At 34.8% G+C, this 19,522-nt stretch overlaps 1 protein-coding gene across 2 annotated transcripts in view; it reads right to left on the reverse strand.

The window, feature by feature from the left end:
• Positions 1–11,473: 11,473 nt before the first annotated feature.
• The window catches only part of LOC131060228 (vacuolar protein sorting-associated protein 32 homolog 2), a 71,511-nt gene continuing 63,462 nt past the window's right edge, over positions 11,474–19,522 (reverse strand). For both annotated transcript variants that reach the window (XM_057993397.1, XM_057993401.2), the window contains one exon: positions 11,474–12,064. The gene's annotated coding sequence lies outside the window, so the exon portion shown is untranslated. The remainder of the gene's footprint in view (positions 12,065–19,522) is intronic.

Consider the following 19,522-nt stretch of genomic DNA (forward strand, 5'->3'; position numbering starts at 1 on the left):
CCTTAATATATATTTCGCACCTTCTTGCAAAACTGAATGAATGATGTTATGTGAAGTATATGCTTTATTTATAGGGTAGTGATACTTCTTAATCATGTCGGCCTTCTTTGCAAATTAAACATATTAATTTATTTAATTCCTTTTAAGTGAATTGGATAGGGTCGGCCCTATCATGGAGGCGAGTTGGGTTTGGATGTAGCGAGGAGACCTTTTAGGTGGAGCCGAGAGGTATTGGGTCTGGCCCTATATGTTGGAGGCGGATTCCAATGTTGCCCAAGGCAATTGGAATCTGCCAGCCCTAATTACAACCAACATTTGTGAGATGAAATTCTTTTTGGAATTGCAAATTACTCAGTCTGGTAAAGGTATTTTCATATCTCGGTCCAAGTATGTGAAGGAATTATTGAAGAAGTTTGGTTTCAATGATGCAAAGCCAGTTGGTACTCCTATGGTAACCAGATGTAAGTTGACAAAGGATAACGATTCTCTGAAAGCAAATCAGAATAGATACAGGTCTATGATTGGTGGATTGTTGTATTTGACTCAAACTAGACCGGATATTATCAATGTTGTTTGTCTTGTTGCTAGATTTCAAGATGATCCTAAGGAATCTCATGTTGTTGCTATGAAAAGAATATTTAGATATTTGAAAGGGACATTTGATTTTGGTTTGTGGTATCCTAAAGATGGTGACTTTACTTTGAGTGCTTTTATAGATGTTGATTGGGCAGGTGATATTGATGACCGGAAGAGTACTAGTGGTGGTGCATTTTTCTTGGGAAAAATATTGGTTTCATGGATGAGTAAGAAGCAAAATGCTATTTCCTTATCTACTGCAGAGGTTGAGTATATTGTTGTTGCTAGCAATTATACACAGGTAATATGGATGAAGCAGATGTTGAACAATATCAGAGTTGTTTTTTATGTGCCTATTGCTATATACTGTGATAATTCAAGTGTTATTAACATTTCTAAGAATCTGGTGTTGCATTCCAAGACTAAGCATATATCAATCAAGTTTCATTTCTTGAGAGAGAAGATGAATGAGAACGAAATCAGATTGGAGTATGTGTCTACAAAGGGACAAATTGCAAATATCTTCACGAAGCCCTTGCCCATAGATACTTTTGAGTATCTCAGAGAGAAGCTAGGGGTGATCGCCCCTCCTATTGAGAACTATGATGCATGGATTTGCATCAGTCTGGTGGACTTCACAGAGATGTCTTGTGATCTGAATTGATGAGTGTTGGTTTCTACTCAGGGGGAGTAGTCAGTGTTGTGTCATGATTTGTTATGTATGGGCCTTTTGCATTCATGTCAAAGGGGGAGTCATGTGAAAAACTATGTAATAACCTAAGAGGGCGAGGGAGATTATTTGTATTGTATGCGAGATTATTGAGATTTATGGAGAGATTGTTGGTAGTTGAATTCTTTCTTTGCATTGATTGTTTTTCTCATTCATATGTTGTCATCAATGCCAAGGGGGAGATTGTTGGATATTGTTGAGAAGCTTGCTGGAAAAATGTGTTGTCATTGATGTCAACATATTTCTCTGTGTGTTCCAGTGTTGTAGTTAGATTAAATGAGTTGGTTTAACTAGTGTGTTGCAGATGAGTTGTTATGGATTAAAAGGTTTTGAGGTATGTATTTCTAGATGATTCAGTAGAAGTTTCAGTGATCTGCATGGTGATTTGATCAAATTATGAGATCCAGTATTGAGTATTGAGGTTGGTTTTTCAATTCGTTTTGTTGATCAGTGTTTTGGATTTTGCTTTGTATTGCTTCAGAATTGCAATACCAGTTTGCAGATTTAGCAAAGTGTTTGAGACGTTCATATGTGTCCTCAATTAAGATGGTTCGTGATTTGAAGGTCCACAAGTGAATCCTTGAGTGTGATGGTCAGTTTAGTTAGTGTTCTTGAGCTCTCGTATAATGACGTTGAAGATTCTAGTAAGTGGTGATGTTGTGGTTGTTGCTATGGTAATTCATGTTGCTTGTGGATGTTTCTAGATCATTTCCTATTTGTGTTGATGGTCTGCATTGATCGCGGTGCCTGTTATTGGTGATTTTCTCCGGTATGTTCATGTTATGTGACATTCTTGGTGATCGGATGATTATAGCATGTTACAGATGATCGTGGCATGATTCTTGAAGGTTTTGCATGTTCGAGGAGATGATTTGGGTCTTGACTATGTCTTAGCCGACATTGTTTTGGTCTGCATGTGTTATTGTAGTGTGTATGGTTATGTTTTTGTAATTTGTGATGTGTGCTAAGACAACCTTGAAATATCAGTTGATGATTTGTATAAATATCTATAATAGTCATGTGAGAGATGTATCTATGTGTGTGAACAATGATTTGATCTTTCAATAGCAGAGAAGAACTGTGAAGAGGTGTGGTAGAGCAGAGCAGATTGTGTGCTTAACCGGAACTGTAACTAGGCATGAGGAGATGTTATTCTATCAATTCATGATCCTCCAGAAGTAATCCAAATATTTTTGTAAGATAGTGAGTCTTCCCAAGGGTTGTAGCCCTCTTTGTTATTGTATTTGAGCAATGAGCTCTAGGCAGTGTGCCTGAATGCATGTGCATTCCCCATTGTAATATTTCACATACTCCTAACAGGGTATCATCTCATTGTGGGTAGGTTCCCACCGTGGTTTTTCCCTTAACCGCAAAAATCTTGGTGTTGTGTGTGTTATTGATGTGTTGATTTGTACTTTCACTGTTAATTATCAAATCTAAATTTTTGTTTGAGTTGTGTAAAGTTTTTGTGCAAACTAAATTGTTGCCAACAAGTACATTATAGTACAAAACAATTTGACTAACTTATATTAGCAAGATTGGCACTTGATATAGTGATATTCATTTTTCTATTGATGTAAGGGCATGTGGTTGGAAACTGAAACCCTGCAAATCATGAATTATTGTGTAATATTTTGTGTGCGGAAGAAGAAGATCATGCAATGGCATCCATTGTGCTATGAGTGCTCCATGGTTGATAAACTCACATTGTATCTGCATAAAAGCAAGACGATTGACAACAAATTCTGACAGTCAATGCAATGTCCACATTGCAATTGTACATGAACAATAGATGGCAATTAGACACTTGACCAATTGTTAATTGTTCCATGTCACTAGATAATCGAATCAATATTGACCACTACATTTTTTAGATTAGCAATGGATTTTATGTCTTCAATGCATCAAATAAGGCTCATAAAATTGAATGTTGGAGTGGACTACATTAATTCAAAATGGTGGGTTTTGGCCACTACAATCTCATTATAAAAATTGATAAATGGTAGTTCTGTTTAAATACTCAAGGTCTTCTTGTTAGCCTTAAAATAGGAGTTGAACCTAAGCATAGAGTAAATTTTGAATAATTATGTATTTTATCTATAAAAATGTAATATTTGTCATTCAACTTAAATTGAAAATAATTGTTCAATACCATACTCCTTGTGTTTCTTCCTTGTTGTGAGTATGTTCCTCATTATGAGTATTTTCCATATGACTGGGCATACCTTCACTTGGAACCTTGCACTATAATTGTATCAAATTTGATTTCATAGCCTAAAATTTTGGCTTGTGGGGATGTGAAAGCATTACATGGCATTGACCAAAGTAATATTTTGATATAGTTGATCCCCTGTGGAACATATAAGTTCCTTTTTATCTCTCTCAACCACATTTTTTTCTAATGATTTTACTCTACTTGTGTGGCTTGCTTTTTCAATCATTTTATCTTTTTATATTGGGTTTTATCACTAACTTGTCCTACATCTACTTTCTTTATATAAAAGATGTGATCTCTCAATCATTCCTATAATCAATGCAATATTTTTGTTTAAATTTTATCATATTATTAATAGAATGAGAGAGGGCCCTTATCACTAATTTGAATTAGAAAAAAAATGTGTAAAATCTCCAAACCCCAACTAATAATGTTAGATGGATCATCATCTAATAGATTGTAGTCATCTTAAATATTTACAAGCACTTTAAATGTTTTCTATTCCATTGTGATATATTTCATTAAATGTGCTTTAAGTAAGTAGAAAAGTAGGTGGACTTTTTGTAATCTCTATATTTTATTTGTGGAGTGGGGTCCACTTATTCTTTTTAGATATTTTAAGTTTTATTCGAACTCAATGTAGAAATAGTGTCTTGGAATAAGGTGTGATATGTGATTTCCAAAATTACCTCCAAAATTGATGAAAGATCCTTGTCTGCATGGTGCCAAGATCATGTTGTGATACCACTTGTAATGAAATAACTTGCACAAGATGGATATGATAGGAAATATGTTGCAAATACTTGATAATAATATGCCACTTTGAGGGGGCAACCTCTTAATTCACTTTGAGGGGATACCTCCAACAGTCTTCAATAACATCTCAATACTCAACATAATCATAGTAACTAACCTATACCTCCTATATATACCATACTTATGCCTTAGATGCCACCTAGGCTGACCTAGACACTTAAATATAAATATATATGATCACAATAATGATTATATATTTATTTAAGAATTAAGGTAGCCACAAGTTGACTACTCATAGAGCAACACACACTATAGGGTTAGGTACATAGCATGACATTGAGATTGTTGAAATTTGTATTATTAAATTCTTCTTTGAAGAATTAAGATGAAATCTTCGTTATATATATATGAAATTATCTTGTTGTTGTTTTATTGGTGGAGAACAACGGCTTTGTGTTTGTGTTTGTGTTTGTGTTTGTGTTTGTGTTTGTGCTTGTGCTTGTGCGTGTGCTTGGGCTTGCGCTTGGGCGTGTGCTTGTGCTTGTGCTTGTGATTGTGCTTGTGCTTGTGCTTGTGCTTGTGTTTGTGTTTGTGTTTGTGTTTGTATTTGTATTTAGGAGAATTAGAAGGCAATGAAGACTGCTTTGTTTTCTCATCAGTTTACCTTTTTATTTACTTTTTATTGATTCCTTGTCAAAGATTCCTTTGGTTTAAATAATAAACTTTGTCTTTGTGTTTATAAAAAACAACTATTTGATGTTTCTCACTCTTGAGAGTGTCCAACATAATTTCCATCTATAAAGTGACTTGAGACTCTAAAATGTAATCATCATAATCTTAACCATTTGGAATGTCTTATAAAATAATGCAATCATTATGAGAAAGATTATGCTAGTATTATGTGTTAAAAATAGTAAATATAGTGATTATAATTACAATTATATAGAAAAGTATTGAAGTTTTTTAATCAATATATAGTAGGGTAGTGGAAAAGGACAAAAGATATGCCTCTAAGCTGGAGGACCCCATCAACATACTATAAAGTATATAAACATTTGTGTAGATTACAAAAGCTCCAAATATCAACAAATATTTGACGAATTATCATCTAATAGATTGTTCTCATCTTATTCATGTGGTTTGCAACCACCTTTAATATCTTGAATTTCAGTATTATATGATGTCATTAAATGTGTTTGATATATGAGGAATAGGAGAAAGACCATTTGTAGTATTGTTATTGTACTTGTGGAATCAAATTCACTAGTTCTTTTTCAACATTCTAATTTTTCTTTGCAATCCATATGGAACTAGCAACTTTAAACTAGGTGGTAATAAGATTGTTGAAAGATTATTTCTTATTCTTCTTTGGAGCATAAGGAGAAAGCCATTCTTTCATTAGTACATATGAAGGAATTAAATTATGTTACTTTTTCTTTATAGGTGGAGGACAAGAGTTATAAGTTGTCTTTGAGCTAAAAGGAGTATTATGAGGCAATAAAGAGGGCTTCGTTTTCTCTTTTTTCTTTTTTCCTTTTAAGTTTTTCTTAATTCTTTTACTGCACATACACTTGTTAAAAATAATGAATTCTATCTTTAGTTTCATAAGGAGCTTCTATTTGATGCTCCTTACCTTTGTAGTCATAAAAAATGTAATGAGAGTGAAAGCATAATTTTTGAGCTTGAAGTTTTTGAATTAAAAAAGTTGGATTAGTATATCTCATCACTTTCATAATTTTCTTTCAACAAACATATTTTAGACATTGATGTATCATGGAGGGTAACATATATAATTATTGTAACTAAGGTCTCCCAATTAAAATATAAAATCTAGCTAGTAAAGGAATGATATGGAATAACTCATCCACCTCCTTAAGCCCCATGTAAAAAGGAGAGACAATACTCCTCAAGTGTCCACAAGAATGCCATTGGTTATATTTAGAGCAATAAATTTTTAATTATATCAAATTCTTCTATGTATACGTTATACTAATTCCCTAGATTAATGTGAATACCTTCACATTGTTGACCATAAAGTGCGCCATAATTATTGTGGATTGGGATTACCTCTACAATGAAATAATTGGAGGTACGCAAGGAGATGAAATTTTATGAGTAATAGCCATAACTATTTTTTGTAGAATTGTGGGAAGAGGAACAAGAATGATTTTATCCATAGGATCTTTATTCATATGTGTATACATAATAGAATAAGGAGGATGCTCAAATACCTATTAGTGTTCAATATTATTATATTGTGTGTGAGATGGAAAAATGCTAACAAATTTTTCAATTTTTTTTAGTGGAGCAACTAAATTTTTTCCCCTATCATTCACAACATCAACATAAATCACATTATTATTAATGAGATCTACAATTTTATTGTCCAATTGATACCATACAAGTATATGCATGTTGTCCATTATCTTTATGGAAATCGTAAAAGGGTTATTAATTATAACACTTAAAGATTATCTTCTAGAGGAACCCAATAGATTGATGGAATTAAGGCTGACTAAATTATTAGGAAGGTTCGAAGAACATTATTCAATGATTTACTAAGCTTTGTAAATCCTAGACCTTGATGTTTGAATGATACAAAATTAGATGTTACATAATTCATTTGACATTTTTAAGGGTTGAAGAAAGTAAAGGAGGCCCCACAATTTCAACCATTAGATTCAAATAGTTAGAGTTTAAAATTTTTTACATGCACACCCAAATTCTACCATATAGATATTGGGAAACTAATTTCATAGTCATTAACAATAGCCATTGGGCAATAGGTGTGTAATAACCTCAAATGCAAAATATGTGCAACATAGAGGATTATATGTAATAAAGTAAGAGCCACATACACATTATACACTTTCTTCTTAAATTGACCAGATTATTTCTGTAGTGTATTGAAGGTTAATAAGTACTTATAGTTGTGGTATGAGAAGCATGGGCAGAATGAGAATGTCTAAAGAGAGTGAAAGATAAGAGGAGATGGAATGGTAGTAGAAGATAAAATCACTCTTAATGTAGACTTGTCATAGAATGATAAGGAAAAATAATACAAGAAATATTGGTAGCATTTATATGAATATGAATAAACACCATCTTTGAACTAATAATTCTAATTTAGACAGAGATCATCACAATTTAATAACATCACAAATCACACACATAATACACATACACAAAATAATTACTTACTAATTTCAAACTAAACATGTACCTTATCTAAATCTTTCCTCAACTCCATTAAACTCAAATATTGTTCACTCGTTTGTACAGTAAATTGTAGCTACGTACCTATCGTATCAAGTAGCTACATTTTGCATAAACGTCTACCAGAGCAATTGCAACTACCTATAAGAAAATTCTTGTTTCCTATTTTGATGCTTCGATGGATGCCTATACCTACCAATTGCATTTGGTTGCAAGTTTCTAAAGCCTTTGCAGCAAATTCATTTTGTTAGTATCCTGCAATCAGGGCATTTCGTGGGAACACATTTCATTGAGGCATTTTGTCAAACAATTCAAGTGCCTTGTCTATGCTTCCAGATTTTGCACATCCTGGGATCATTGCATTTGTCAAACAATTAGCGTGCCTTGTCCATGCTTACACCTTTTTGCATATATGTCTACCAAGGCAGCTGCAGCTATAGCATCTAACAAATACTCTCTATCGACGAAAGATGCCTATACCCTATTCCAAAGCTCCCATTTTAGCATAGGCTGGGAGGATGTTGGCAACGACTACGAAATCTAGCCTTACTACACCTATGCATTTGATTGAAAGTCTTCAACAAATGTATTTTGTGCATTTCCGGCAATCGTAGCATTCCAGAGACCACATTTCCCACAGCAACCATTTGTGTAATTGTTCTGCTTCAAATACCTTCCGACGTCTTGTTTTATGTTTGCATTGTACTTCATGGCGGGACAAATTTGAAACTAATAGAGAGGACTGCAAACGAGAACAAGAATGAACATTGACAATAGGAATTGGCCCACACATCCGCCACACAAACAGTCAAAATGGCTTAGTGTGTGATGTTTATGATAAACTTACAAGGCACTGAGAGGGGGGGGTGAATCAGTGCAAGCAAAAACAATATGAATCTGATCACCAACTTAAACAACTTAAAACTTAACAAGCATAAGAGTAATATCACCACATAAGTTAATTCCCAATAAAACAAATTCCACATAACACAAGATTTATACGTGGAAACCCAAAAGGGAAAAACCACGGTGGGAGTTAATACCCACAGGATTCACTATCTGCAGAATAGAAATCTTGACCGGATAAGGTCTTACAAATATGCCCTGTTAGGAGCAAACCCGGTTAGGAGTCACCCGGTTAAGGGATTTAAATGATGAGCCATATTAGGATCAACCTTGCAAGAGGATTTAAGACTCTGATATAGAGATACCCTGTTAAGGGATTTACAAGTTAAGGCTTGTCAGGACCTACCCAGTTAGGGGATTTTACTATTGCAAATTGTTAGCAAAACAACAGTCAAATGATCTTTATGTAACACCTTTGTCAAACAACACATCAATACAGAGTTTCACTAATCACCACAAAATCAACTTCGCCTTATTCACCTTCAATCTCATCAACATACGCATGTCTATCTCATAACTCATCACATTTTATAGGCATCAACTTAGTCAGCTACAACCTTGGAACAATTTCCTAGGTTCAATGAATCTCAACAAACTAACATTGCACGTCGAACTTACGTCGGCCACCAACATAACAAATCAAAACCTGTGTCGTTTTACCAATTTAAGTGACTATATCACTACCGGTTAAGTGTTCATCAAAATACCTGCTTTGTACATCAAATCTCACTTGTCCAATTGAATCTGCCAATGCGGTCATGAACATAGCTCCAAATACTTGTCTCCATCACTCCTGTAAAACCACATCATTCAACTCTTCATCAATCGCCTGTACCGGTTGCATGAATGCAACTTTGTCTTTGTTTACCGGTTAAGAACCTATTTGTCGGTTCACTGGTAAACTGTCTTTTGTACCGGTTATACCTTACCGATTAGCTTCCAAGACTTAGATAACTACAAAAACATTGTTGCCATCAATGAAAACACAAGACTTAGTCATCAAACATAAATCTCAATCTCTTCATCACATTCACCAATCAATCATTTACCGGTTCAGTCAAATGTCAACAGTTGCCAACGCGAATATGCACACTCACGTCCTCACACCGGCTCAATTAAGGGAGTAACATCATTTCCTCTTAGCACACTGCGTTAAAAACATGCACTCTCCAGACCTCCAACTCATTCGAGTTGAAAATCCAAAACGCCCTCCACCATAAGTCGTATTTGAATAAGCCGTATTTGAAAAAGAACATTGATCCAACAAAATTTCCGAAGCAACACTTAAAACACACGGCAGCCATACCTTCCAACTTGAACACCCGAGCCAAAAAAAAACAATTTCAAAGAGCAGCAAAAATAATAAATACGATTACAAATAAGAAATCATTTTTCATTAGAAACGGCATGCACACAACGGCATACTTAATGCCCACGACTCCAATCACTACCTTCAAACTTGATGCCAAAAATAAAGGAAACACAGCCCCTTTCATTTTCAGTGGCAAAAGAAAAATGATAAAAATAATCTAAAGTTAAGCCCCCACAATCTGACATTCTTTTAATTCAATTCGATGCCTTGACTAAAAACACAAGATGACATGGCAAGAACTTCTGATTCAGCTGCTGAGAAGACTAGTAGGCACACACACTGCTGATCCAGACACACAAGCACCTCAAGAAGACAAACACATAGTTCAAGCACCTCAAGCTGGTACAAAGACACCCTTCCTAAATAGTTTCACCTCCACAGCCTGATCATGAAATGATCATAACTAATTACGCTTGCAAGATTTTAATCTCTACTATATGAACCAAAAAAATGCAGCAGTAACCATGGTTGATTTCTTGAGCTTGATGTTGATGTTCCAACTGAAATAAGCTTTGAATGTCTTGCCAATATTGTTGTAAAAAACCCTTTTACTCATCCACCAATCCACATCACAATTAAGTTTTAAAAAATTGGGACTAGTATGGCACACATGGCATAAAATCTAAGTTCAAAAACTACATGCCTAATGGTTCATATGAGTTTAAAATTGTAATTGATCCAAGGTTCGACCATGTGAATATTATATTAATGTAATTAATGAGCAATTTTTAGTAGCATAAGGGAATCTAAGGTGGTCGAGGAAGAAAACAAACATATAATGGTTAAATTAGCAGGCACTGAAATGGAGGGAGAGCAACTAGAGCCAAAACAAAATGATCACAATCGAATGGATGAAGAGTTGACAAGAACGAGTGAAAAGAATTACTCCTTCCCTTGACAGAGCTTAGAGATCAAATGCAATCAATTAAGTGAAAGGGCCAAAATTGAAGGACAATAAGAAAAGTTAAAATATCATATGATAACTCAAGAAATTGGAACACCAAAATCCATTGGGACAAACTTTGGGATCAAAATTGAATCCTAGTTAATTGGCATGAAAAGGTATGTTGACGTCCAAAAGAGGACTAGCAATGAGAAGACACACCTAAAAAGCATTTACTGGCTCATAGATGAAACCATATTACAGCTGGACCATCAAGGTATAGCTCACAATCAAAGGGTAACACTCTAGCATAGGAACTATCTAAAGAGCAGTTACAAAGGCATTATTTGATGGATGCATATTATACACAACTGCATGAATGAATCTCATTATCTCAAACAGCAAGGCATGACAATAGATGATTAGAATTCCAAAATTTGAAGCCTCCTAAAATACGTAAGATATTTAACAAGATGACAAGACTAAATTAAGTGGTTGTATTATTTGATCAAGTTCATGTAAAATTATTTGATCATGCAAATGTAAGACTTGAAAGGTTGAAATATTTTTGAGGATTTTACACACACACATACATATAAAACAAGGTTCATCTGCTCTTCGCATTTTTATTAATTATCTTGTTGGATGTGGTTTTTTGATATATATGTGCATACAGTGCTAACGCTTATTAGTATTACCGTAAAGAAAATGTAGGAGTTCAAACATTATACAAGAATCTGGGCCTCATAACAACGACTAAATATTTTTAGTTTTATTTCTGTTAGAACACAAATTTTATATCGTAGTCTCTGAAATGTGTTGAATATGTAATCACTTCCTCCACAATTGATATAATATTTATAAATTATGCGTACAACAAAGGCAGGAATCCTCTCCCGAAGAGTCACTTTTTATCTTATCTTGTTTATCTACATCTAATGCTCCACACCATAACCAGCCATAAAGATGTCATACGACTCATCTATGCTAATGATAGTGGACGATAGATCTGTACTAATATCAGTACAACCCAATGAGGGGATATTATTATATACATGCTGGCAGTAATATTGAGCTAAATCTAAAAAGATCACAATGACAGTCTCAAAAAACAGAAGCCATGTTTCAATCACTTATGCATGCTTCTAATAATTATGCATTAAACAGATAATATAAACTAAAGATAACTAATGACACTGTCCATCCAGAAAGTTTCTAATTTAGATGTGTCATTTCAGATGCTGAAACATTTAAATTTATGCCAAGGGCCATACTTGTTTTACCCACAAATCTAGCACACCAATTCACTGGTTAACTCTTGTGCAGTGACCATTTCTGTCTTTGTAACTAAAACATCCAGTAACAAGACGGAACCCCGAGACCCTATATGAATTTTTTTTTCATGAAAACCTGTTACATGTGAAATATACTGTTAGTAAAAAATTATTTGTAAGCTCAACTGAAAAATAACTCATTCTTTTGAATGCCCTCAGTAACTACAAACTAGACATCATGAAGAATCTTGTTGGCGTTAGAAGAAAGGATCATAATTAAGCTCTGGCACAACCTAAAGAAAACAGTTAACCAAAAGCATAACAACCTATCACATATCTTCCAATTTCATAACTACAGCAATTTGGTTCAGAACTGTGCTGAACATTTATGCTGTAATCATCAAAATATTCCATGACTGATTATGTTCAAAAAGATGTAGATTATAATCTTAATGTGAAAAATATTATTCATGCATATCAAGATTGTTAGTAAAAACTGGATGTCTCCATTCACATGTAAATTGGTCACATCGTAGAGTTACATAGCTTGTATTCTTAATGTGATTGATATTATCCATGCATGTCAATATTGCTGGCAGAAATTGGATATTTCTATTTATACAAGAATCAGTCCATCATTGAATTGCATACATTGATTGTATCCATTGATAGTACAGGTCACAGCACTGTTACACTTCAATTACTTGGTTTGCAGCAATTACTAATTTTACAAGAAATTTCATATATTCTCATCTAAAATTGATTGTATTCAATAATCACACCATGTTCTTTTCTAATACAAATAACAACCACAATTAAATTTCTTTTAGACATTTATCAAAAACAATACATTTTCATTTTTTCCTCTAAACACATGCACAGAGGTATAAACGGCAGATATATTTGGAAATCTTACGAAAACTGTCATATCCATATCCATTTCCTTGTAACATAATGTATGGAAACGGATATGATCATTGTTATCTGTTACATGGAAAAATGTTAAAATACTAAATCTGAAGTATGAACCAATAATGAGAAATGCCACAAAGGCTACTATGTACAACAAAAGAAAATAGTTTTGTGAGAGGAGGAAACATAAACAAACCATAATTTAAATGAGAGAACCCACTGCCGTTCAAGACAATATACCTTACATTTCACAAATTCATGTAAATGTTTTTCAAATTCCAATTCAATGATCAAGGTATATATATAATGTTGTTGTATTTCAATGTAAATGTTTATCATAATATAATTGTTCTGGTGATTAATTATATTCTGTGTATTGCAGGTGGAGATAGAGCATTAATAATTTTGATGTCTTCTCCATTTATCATTGATCGGTATATATAAAAAAATAGGGACGATCAAGTGACACCTTGATCGGACATGTCTATTAGACATGGCCAATCAAGATGCCACTTGATCGTGCCTTTTCATTTGCAATACGTAACCAATCTAATGCCGATATTAATCGGTGTCAATGCATAACAATGAAGTCCGATAACTAATCAGTGGCATTAACAATGAAGCCCGATAACTAGTCGGTGGCATTAACAATGAAGCCCGATAACAATCGGGATATCAAGGTTACTGTTTATTGTTAGATTGCAATGTTTATATATTAACACAGATCGTGAAATACGATCCTAGCATGATCATAAATTTAACATCAGTTTGTATGATTATAATCAGTAAAACCAATGATGCACCATATATATAAGGAGAGCAATTATAATAGTAATATCAGATGATAGAACAAAGGAATAATAAGTGAAGTCTATTATAGTCTATCGATGAGATAGATGATTGAATGAGAGACTTCATTTATCTCTCATTCAATCATTTATCTTACCGAAGCTATCATGTATCAACACTCCCTCTTAGCTCGGGAAGATGAATGACAAACAACATATCTAGCATCACATTTCTCATGTTGATCAATATAACTTATGTAGTTTTATAATCTCACTCTCCAAAGGATCATATCACCTAAAACACGTGACATGAAGTATCACCTAAACACGTGATACAAGAAGTCATATCACCTAAGCACGTGACATGAAGTATCACCTAAACACGTGATACAAGAAGTTCACCACATTAACTTGTGATGACAAGATATCACCTAAGCACGTGATATCAGTATTGCAAAGCAAGCAATACTAAGGATAAATGCATGAGAATAATTAAATCCTCACTTAATCCAAATTGTGGTATGTGCACTGACATTTTCAAATGTCTTTACCACAATATAATCATGGCACATCCATGACATACCAGGAATCACACATGATATCTGGTTTGATCATTATAAGATCGTCACCTCATAATGTCTTCATACAAGTGTTCATTATCTGAGAGATCATCACCTCTTAGAAATGTACACAAGGGGTGGAGCACATAAAAGTCATAGCACGACAAAGAAGTTTACACATTAAACATCTTATTAATATATAAGTACAGATTACAAAGCAAATTACCTTTCAATCATACCAAGACCTTTTCTTAAGTGCTCAACCTTCATTCTGGAATGTGGTTTGGTAAGAATATTTGTTGTCTAATCTCTTGTACAAATGTATTCCAACCGGATCACATTCTTGTTTACCATATCTCGCACATAATGGTAAGGAATCTCAATATGCTTGGATCTGTCATGAAACACCGAATTCACTGAAAGTTTTATGCAACTCTAGTTGTCACAATGAATAACTGTAGGTTTCATTGGTTCACCGAATAATCCCACAAGCAACTTCCTAAGCCATACTGCCTCTCGAGCAGCCATGGAAGCTGCAATGTATTCGGCCTCAGTGGAACTTTGTGCTACTGATAACTGCTTTCTGCTGATCCAGGATATCATGGCTGAACCTAAACTGAAACAGCATCCTGAGGTGCTTTTCCTGTCAGTTACACTTCCAGCCCAATCTGAATCTGTGAATCCGTGTAAATTCAGATCAACTCTCTCATACTTGAGACCAAGCTTTAGAGTACCTTGTAGGTATCTCATGATATGTTTTACTGCTACCAGGTGTATCTCCTTTGGATCACACATAAATTGACTCAAAGCATTAACTGCATAACAGATATCTGGTCTCGTATTTACAAGATACATCAGGGTCCCAATCATTTGCATGTATAGAGTAGGATCTGTGGGTTGTAATTCTGTTGCTGCTTCCTTAAGTTTATGAAGGTTTGTTTCCATCGGAGAAGTCATAGGTCTGCAGTTCAACATTCCAAATCTCTTCAAAATGTCCAAGGTATACTTACCCTGGTTTAGTATAATGCCATCAGAATTTTGCCATACTTCCAATCCTAGGAAGTAATTAAGGAGTCCCAAGTCCTTCATGTCAAATTCTTTAGCAAGGTCTTTCTTGCATTGATCTATGAGGTGATCTTCTCCTATGATTAGCAAATCATCAACATATAGAATCAATATCAGCATATCACCTTTGTCTTGCTTATAGTAGAGATTTGGATCTGCATCATTCTTTGAGAAGCCTAGCTCTGTGAGATAAGTGTCAATTCTTTCATACCAAACCCTGGGAGCCTGTTTAAGCCCATAAAGAGCTTTCTTGAGTCTACACACATGAGACTCTGCATCATGATTTTCAAACCCTTCAGGTTGCTCTAGATATACTACTTCTGCAATCTTTCCATTAAGGAATGTTGTCTTTACGTCCATCTGATGTACTTTCCATCCCTTTGTTGCTGCAATGGCTAAGACTGCTCTTACTGAGGTGTATCTGGCTACAGGTGCAAAGGTTTCTTCATAATCAATTCCTTCCTTTTGTGAGAACCCTCTGCCTAGAAATCTGGCCTTGTGTTTCTCAATGCTGCCATCTGCAGCATGTTTGATCTTGAAAAGCCATTTGGAGGAAACCACAGATTTTCCAGCTGGCCTAAGAACAATCTCCCAAACATCATTTTTCATAATGGATTGATATTCCTCAGACATGGCATTCTTCCATACTTGATGTTTAAGTGCGTCTGATACATTGGTAGGTTCAGCTTTTGAAAGATCATTCATGAGGGCAACATAGCTGGTGAATTTATTAGGCCTTTTGCTTTCTCTGAAGGTTCCTGAAGGGGCAGCATACTTCTGAGCTTCTTCTACGGTTTTGGTGGCCCATAGCGGTCTTTTCTTGAGATTTTCTGTAGGTGGGTTTTGAATCTCAAATTCAAATTCATCAAGATTCTCCCTCTGAAGCTCAGGGGCAGGATCTTCATCTATGTTAGCGGCAGGAACATGGACTTCAAGTTCCATGGAACTTTAGGCTCTTTTGAAGGCTAAGTCTTCTTCAAAAATTACATCCCTACTAAGTTCAACATGCCTTTAACCAGGTATATAGATTCTGTAAGCCTTGGAGGTTTCACTATACCCAACAAGTATTCCCCTTTTTCCAGAAGGCTCTAGTTTTGACCTTTTCTCTTTAGGTACATGAATATAAACAGGGCACCCAAATATCCTAAGATGGCTGATATCTAGCTTTGTTTTAGTAAAAACTTCCTCGCGGGTTTTGTCTTCAATTTGAGAGTGAGGACATCTATTTTGTATATACACGACAGTGCTGGTGGCTTCTGCCCAAAGATTGGTATTTAGGTTTTGATCAAGGAGCATAGCTTTGGCAGCTTCTACAATTGTCCTATTTTTCCTCTCAGCTACCCCATTTTGTTGAGGATTATAAGGTATAGTAAGCTCACTCTTAATCCCAACATTTTTACAAAAATCCTTAAACAGATCTGAGGTGTATTCCCCCCCATTGTCAGTTCGTAAGGTTTTAACTTTATTTCCTGAGGAGTTTTCTATTAGTGATTTAAATTCTTTGAACCTATTAAGGATCTCTTCTGATTCTTGACATTTCAGAAAGTAGAACCAAGTCTTTCTAGAGTAGTCATCCACAAAAATTACATAATACAAAAATCCTCCTAAAGAGGGTAGAGACATAGGTCCACATACATCAGAGTGGACTAATTCTAAAACATTACTTGTTTTCCTAGTACTATTTTGAAAAGAACCCTTGGTATTTTTACCTAGGGCACATCCCTTGCATGCCCTTGAATGATACTGCTTTAACTTGGGTAAACCTGTGACAAGGTTTTCCATAGATGATAAAGCTCTGAAATTCAGGTGCCCTAGTCTTCTATGCCAAACTTCATTAGCATCTGCAACTTCATGGATTAGGGCTAGGTTGGGCTCTGTGCACAGCTCATACAGGTAGCCTTGTCTTTGACCAATGGTTTTGGCTTTCTTAATGGACGAATTCTTTGGCCAAGCCAATACTTTGTTATCCATGAAGGTCACCCTATACCTATTATCCTCTAGTGCTGAGATGGAGACCAGATTCCTCTTGATGCCTGTATGTCTGGATGAGCCACTGTCGATCAACCATGAGTTAGCTTTGTTTGATGCTTGGTTTGAAAGTGCTGAGTAGAGTACATATTTCTCGGAGTCATCTTCTCCCTTTGATTTTCCCGCTTTGGCAAATGTAGCTTGTTGTTTAGCCCTTTCAAGACATTTAGCAACATAGTGCCCGAATTTGTCACACCTGTAACATTGAATATGGGAGAGATCCTTCTTGGAGGTATTCTTGCCTTGACGACCTTTCCTCTTCTTAAATTGTTTCTTCTTGCTTTTCTAATCGGAGTTCGTATTTAGGACTTGGAGATCTTCATCTATATTCTTTTGTTTGATCCCTTTCTTATTTAACCTTGACTCTTCTTGAAGACAATCTGCTCTTAGCCTCTCAAATTTTGGATATTTAGCCCTTGCACTGATACCTTGGACGAACGTTTCCCATATACTAGGCAACCCATCTAGGGCAATGAGTGTTAACTCTTTGCTTTGGATCTCATATCCAAGTGTTGCTAGATCATCCCTTAGGGCTGATATCCGCATGAAGTAGGCATTGACTGACTCCCCTTTGATCATACTTATATGATTTATTTCTCTTTTTAAGGCCAAGGTTCTACTTGCATTGGATATCTCAAATGCATTTTCAAGTGCTTTGAACATATGGTAGGTTGTCTCATGTTTCTTTATGATAGGCATAATATTATTCCTCACCCCATATGATTTTATGGCCCTTTCATTGCCTTCGATCCATGTCGTTTTGTCAGGTTCGTTCTCAGGTTCTTTAGATTCAGCTTTTACAAATGATTCAACTTTATTCTCTTAGAATCATCTTAATTCTGAACTTCCATGCTGAGAAATTGTCACCTCCTTCGAGCCTATCCTCAAATCTGATAGTGCTGGCCATTTGGAGAAATGCGATGTTAGATATATTCTTGACTTGAATTTTTCACAAATTTGAAAGCCGCAAGTTCGATCCATCGGCGCTCTGATACCATGTAAATGTTTTTCAAATTCCAATTCAATGATCAAGGTATATATATAATGTTGTTGTATTTCAATGTAAATGTTTATCACAATATAATTGTTCTGGTGATTAATTATATTCTGTGTATTGCATGTGGAGATAGAGCATTAATAATTTCGATGTCTTCTCCATTTATCATTGATCGGTATATATAAAAAAATAGGGACAATCAAGTGACACCTTGATCGGACATGTCTATTAGACATGGCCAATCAAGATGCCACTTGATCGTGCCTTTTCATTTGCAATACGTAACCAATCTAATGCTGATATTAATCGGTGTCAATGCGTAACAATGAAGTCCGATAACTAATCAGTGGCATTAACAATGAAGCCCGATAACTAATCGGTGGCATTAACAATGAAGCCCGATAACAATCGGGATATCAAGGTTACTGTTTATTGTTAGATTGCAATGTTTATATATTAACACAGATCGTGAAATACGATCCTAGCATGATCGTAAATTTAACATCAGTTTGTATGATTATAATCGGTAAAACCGATAATGCACCATATATATAAGGAGAGCAATTATAATAGTAATATCAGATGATAGAATAAAGGAATAATAAGTGAAGTCTATTATAGTCTATCGATGAGATAGATGATTGAATGAGAGACTTCATTTATCTCTCATTCAATCATTTATCTTACCGAAGCTATCATGTATCAACAATTCAACTAGATTGTAAAATGCTCGATTTCAGAGGTACTAAATACACAATAAAAGTGTTGGGTTCCACATGTTCATAATTTGTGGGTAATTCAAGCTTTGTGCATGTAAAGTTAGACATATACATTACAGTACATGGGGCCTTTGTGCAAGAAATGAGTAATGTTCCAGAAGAGATCTATTGAAGAAAAAATTATTCTGTTATTTTGCATGTCTATGCAAAGACCATATTGGAGGCAGTTTTTAAATGATAAACTTAAGATACAATATGGCAGATGAAAGATATGGAGTCTGCATATTATATAAATTTGACTCGAGTTATATGAAGAATAAAGAAGGCAAGTATGTGAAGACAAATTGATCATAAGGAAGAAAATGTTTTCATTATGGTCATGGGAAGGTCATAAAAGAGTCGTAGTATTTCCGATATTTGTGATGTATACAAGTGAAGTATACTCTAGGTGTATACTGTTGGATCATTAAAGGAGGAAAATCTAGAATGAGGCTGAATATTGATTCTATTGCTTTAGACAATATT

The sequence above is a fragment of the Cryptomeria japonica genome, chromosome 9, assembly GCF_030272615.1.
Source record: "Cryptomeria japonica chromosome 9, Sugi_1.0, whole genome shotgun sequence".
Classification (NCBI taxonomy): domain Eukaryota; kingdom Viridiplantae; phylum Streptophyta; class Pinopsida; order Cupressales; family Cupressaceae; genus Cryptomeria; species Cryptomeria japonica.